Here is a 5,646-nt window from a genome sequence, read left to right as displayed (position 1 = left end):
GACATTGGTCCATCTGGCCCCCTAAGAAATGCTTACAACATTATTGATTGTATTCCTCGGACTGTCTTTTTCTATCCCTGAGGCCATATTGCAATTACCAATTTGTATTGTCTCATCCCTTCCCCTCTCCTTCATCCCCATCCCCTCCCAACTAACAACCCTAGGTTCTTGATCCCTTGTTCCCTCTCTTCTTCTTCTGGTACTCCTATAATGCGAATGTTGTTACAGTTGATGTTGTCCCCAAGTCCCTTAAACTATCTTCATTTTTTTGTTCTTTTTTGTTGTTGTTCTGATTGGGTGTTCCTGCTACTTTGTCTTTTAAATTGCTGATTCAGTCCTCTGCTTCATCTAATTTGCTGTTGATTCCTTCTAGTGTATTCTTCATTTCAGTTATTGTGTTCTTTATTTATCACTTTTTTATGGTTTCTGTGTCCTTCTTTATGCTTCTTACCCATTTGTTGAAAGTCTCACTAAGTTTCTTAAGCCTTCTTGTAACCAATGTTTTAAACTCTGTCTCTGTTAGGTTGGTTGTATCCATTGCATCTAGTTGTGTTTCTGGAATTTTCTCCTGTTCTATTATTTGGGATATGTTTCTTTGTTTCCTCATTCTGGCTGCTTATGTGTTTGCTTCTAGGTATTAGGTAGATCTGCTATGTCTCTCAGTCTTTGCTGAGTAGCTTTATGTAGTATGTGTCCTATGTGTTTTAATGGTGCAATATTCCTGATCTCCTGTGTGTGTGTGTGTGTGTGTGTGTGTGTATGTTCCAGGAGTGTCCCTTGAGTGTATGGTGTGTGGTCTGTTGTAGGTAACACTTGATTGCTTTTGATGCATTAATGGGTGGGATTGGCTCCCATGCTGACTGACTGTGTGTAATGATTATCCCCACAGAGCGTGAGCTGCTCTGTGAGGGCTGGGGAAGTACATTTTTCCTGTTAAGAGCCTCCCCTTTGTTGTGCCACTTGTCGGGCTAACCAGGTAGTGCTCCGGTGTGGTCTGAAGCTGGCCTCTGGCTGTGTTGTTTCTCGTGTTTTTTGAGAGGTGCTCCTGTGCAGGCCAATTTCAGCTTTGCCTGTTACTGGTCCACCTGGTTGGAACTACAAAGCTATAAGTGGTTGGCTGCTGTCTGTCCTGGATCTGGAGGCATTTGAGAGTGGCCTCACTGTGAACTGAGTCTGGCTGTCACCAGTAGTGGATCTGAGAAAACTTAGAAAAAGGCCCAAGCCCCCTAGACCTATTGCCACCCACAGGCTGCCTGTAAAGCCCAACTGATGAAAGAGCTTTCTTAAGTGCGTGGAATGGGCTGCTTAACCTAGTGTTGAGAGTGCTCTTGGTGATACATTACTAGCTGGGTGAGGTGGAATCCCAACAATTCATGAGATGTGACCAGTGGTTTACAAAGTTAATGCAGATCCAGTTCTTTAGCCAGCACCCAGCCTGTGACCACTTCACACAGCGCCTTGAGAATACTGTGAGCAGCTACTGCTCGGCTCCTGTCAGTGCCTGGCCTGTGACCTCTTCTCAAAATGCTCATAGGACACTGTAGTCTGCCACCACTTGCCACAGGCTCACAAATTCCCAAGAACAGCCCAAGAGTGGCTGTGGTGCAGTTATGGGTCACTGTCTACCACCAAAATCTCCATGGGCCTTCATGGGCCCTCCATTGCTGCAAAAGGTCTCTGTGGCACGTGGGACAAGGCTGACTAACCAATCACCAAGAGTGCCCTGGCAGTGAAACTCTAGGAGGGTGGGGTTGGTTCCAGGGAGCTAACTGGTGTGGCTGGTGGTTTCTACAAAATCAGTACAGTCTTGGCTCTCACACCATTATTGGGCCTGCGATTACCCCGCAAAAATCACCTGGGAACAGCATGGCCAACCACTGCCTTTCTCAGGCTCACAGGTTCTCAAGAGATGCACAGGTCTTGGGTTACCACCAACCAGTAGACATTACCAAGGCCTCCATGGGCTGTCTGCCTGCTGCAAGAAGCTTTTTAAAGCCTGTGGTTTGGGGCCAGCAGCCCAGAAGTCAAGAGTGTCCTGGGCCATGTAGCACCAGCTGTGTAGGGGTCAGGGACTATGAACAAAAGAAAAAATAATATATTAGTGGTTATCTCATAGATCTTGTATGAAGATTAAAATGAGGAATAATGTAAAGTACTTAGGTGGTATGCCTTGCACATATAAGTGTTTGTTTTTATAAATGTCCTATGTGCTTATCTACAGGGTGCATTGTGTTTCAGAAGAATAGCTAGCTGCCTCCATGTTTTGCTATGTGAGATACTGAAAGGACCAACTGGATTAAACCTGTCTCTTGTAATACACTTTCATGGTGTTCTTTCCTATTTGGGTCTGAAATCCTAGCCATTAGAGTCACTAATGGGAAACACAATGAGGAGGAGGGGATACTATCTCCAAAAGAACTCAGGAACTAATTCAATTTACTAGGAAACTGCTTGCTTGTTCCCTGACATTAAACCAGACTTAAATATATCTGATTAAACTGGTGAGTGATATAAGATAGAGAGGCCCAGCAGGAAGTGTTGTGGCCCTCTGCCTCTAGCCCTGCTTCAACCACAGAGCTATTTGCCTCCTCCACTTTTATACTTCTAGAGGCAAAATTAACAATCCCTCCCCTTGTGTGTACATCCTGAGTCGCTCGCTGAGCCCTAGTCAAAGTTAATGCCCAAATAATCAGTTTAGCCCATATAATTGAGAGTTGTCTATATTGTTCATATTTTAAATATGTGGAAGCTCAAAAGGGTTAAATAATTTTTCTTATATCAGAGTTTCTCAACCTGGGCATTATTGACATTTTGGCCCAGATAATTTTTTGTTAGAAGGCTATCCTGTGCATTGTAAAATTTTTTAACAGCATCTCTAGTCTATCCAGAATCTACTCATTGCACTCCTCAGCTATAAAACCGAAAATATCTTCAGACATTGCCAAATATTCTGGGCTTAGGGGTGGGGGGCAGGGTATAAAATGACCTCCTGTTGAGGATCATAGGTTAGGTCCCATGGGGGTGGGGAGGAAGGATTAAAACTCAAGTCTATGTGACTCAGAATCCAATGATTTTCAACATTATGTGGAACTGTCCCTATAGAACATGATATAAATAAGCTCTAAATGGCAAGAATAAAAGGATGCTAGACCTGGGAAGCCAGGTCTAGATGCCATACTTGGCCTAACTCACATTTACTGGAAAACTTATCATGAATTACTTCTTATATTAGAGTGTCATACTGCTCAGTGGAATATAACAAGTGTGAGGGCTCAAGGTCCTTTCTGAAGTGAATTGAAAGAGTTTCCAGAGGCAGGGACAAAAATGTGCATTTGGTATAAAAATAGTTTCAAGACATTAAGCCCCTTAATATTTGCTTCAACTACACAAAGCATTTGAAATAATTCTGCAGCATTCTGACATAGACAAAGGTACTGGATAGACCCAACCTATTTTATGTTTACTCACCAGAGTGGTGTACTGGAGGAACTTGGCAGACATCTGTAAATTTATTGGAAAATGGTAGGGATCTGAGATTCTCCTGTTAATATGCCTAGTTTTCAGAGATAGTTATATTCTAAACTCCCTTTTAGTCCTTGAGAAATACTAAAAATAAAATGAAAACAAAAAAAAGGCAAATGTTGTAGCCTGTAACTCTGCATCCAAGCATATTCCACATGATTTACTGTTCATAGTGCAGGATACAAATACTGGCCATGCCAGCATGTGAAAGCTTAAAATACATTCTAATGAAGATTACGTTGTGAGCATTTCCAAGGCAGAATAAAGTGTATTCCAGATTTAAATGTGACTAAAATAATAGCTCCTTGGATTCAAGCATGCTGATTAATGCCAGAGACACTTATGAAATGTTGTTTTCTCGTCATCAGTGTTATTTTTCTTGTGGAACAATTTGTTCTAAATGCAATAGAAGAGGGCTAATAAACTAAGAAGCGATATCTCATTCTATAAAATTTACATGACTCAGGTGATGTACTTTAGTTACAAATGATCTATGTTCCAATATTGACAGGTTATCAGTATGACTTATTTTGAAATATGCATATTCCAAATATTTCTGAAGTATTTACCTGTCACAGCAGATTTTTTTGCTTTTCTCATGGCTGTGTATAAATGTAAATTTTGTGCTTACTGTATACTCAGCTTTTTTTATTTGAGGAGTCAAAATTAGCTTTAAAGAGGTCACTCATAACATTTGAAGAAGAAAATGTGCCTGAACTTTAAAAGAACATCAAAGCAACTTGTAAACATTTCTGACTTCAATTTCTTAACCTAAGTCAGTAGTTAAACAAACACATGTTTGCAAAGGCTGACATGTTTAAAAGACTGGGTCACAAGAATTAGTGATAAGAGTACATGGCAAATGCTTTCTGTTACTTTATTTTGTCTGAAACACAAAACAATAATGAGCACAACAAAATAAAGCCTTTTGTGTCATCCTTCATATCTCATATGTACCCTCTCTTTTGTGAAGTTAGAATTGTTAGGGAGCAAGCAGGGACTTGTTTGTACTCATAAAAATGCCTACTGAAATGACCACCTATTGCTAAAAATAAATTGAAACTGATAAAACTGTTGTTCTTTTCAAATAACACTTTCATATAACTGATTTAGTAAGAAGGAATGATGGTCATGATGAAATTTCAGTGTAGCAATTAACTGTACTCTACTAACAATAACTATGTTTCCATTATTACTATTGGATAGCACAAAGAGGAAGTGCTTGGGAACCGACACCTAGATGCCAGCCCTGGCTTTATATCTGTTTATACTTTTACTGTACTTCCATCATTTTCACATAAGTTTTGATAAAAATAAACTGAGGAATGCAGCTAAAATAAATAGATGAAATATTGTAAGAACAAAACAATTTGTGGAACCTATTTATAAAATTAGTAATACAACTAATAAGTTTGGCCTGTTGTGCTGCAGTAGAAGACTACTAGACCAAGAACCAAGAAACCCAGATTCTAGTAATGGTTCTGTCACTAATTAGCTATGTGATTGTAAACAATATATCTAGTCTTTCTGTGACTTAATTTGTTCATGTTTAAAATCAAGCATAAGATCCAGATGGCCTAGGTCCAAGTTTTCTTCTCTTCAAACATCTTATATTTCTGTGAATTTAGCTGAAATAGTAAGACCAGTTCTTGGCCATAGCCAGCTAGGCACTACTCTATTACCATTTATTGTGAAATTACTACTAGAGTTTTAAAAAGTTATTTAAGAATTAGCCCAGTATATGTGAAATATGAACTATTTCAGCATGATGCTTATTGGTAAAAAGCTAAGCATAGCAGTTCTGGCAACATAAATTGAACTAGTGCACATATCCTTTGTTCACTTGTTATATAAATGATCCAAACATGGCCTCTGTAAATTGGTCCCTAGGTTGTTTATTTCTACACAGAAGTCTGAGATCCATTAGCCCAAATGGCCTCTGGCACCAAACTCAAATTTTTGTATGTCCAATTGCTTTACACATACCCCAAATAAGCAGATTTTTAGTCATTTAGAGTCTGCCTGCTTTGCATACCCTGTAGAAATGCAAGGAATCTGTTAGCCACAGATAAGTTAAACCCTGTGGCTATAAAGATTCCCAGTCACTGCTGCCCTTCAGAACTT

This window comes from Hipposideros armiger, unplaced genomic scaffold (genome assembly GCF_001890085.2).
Source record: "Hipposideros armiger isolate ML-2016 unplaced genomic scaffold, ASM189008v1 scaffold_153, whole genome shotgun sequence".
NCBI classification, from domain to species: domain Eukaryota; kingdom Metazoa; phylum Chordata; class Mammalia; order Chiroptera; family Hipposideridae; genus Hipposideros; species Hipposideros armiger.
The sequence above is the reverse complement of the archived record's forward strand: the minus strand, read 5'-3'. Positions refer to the sequence as shown.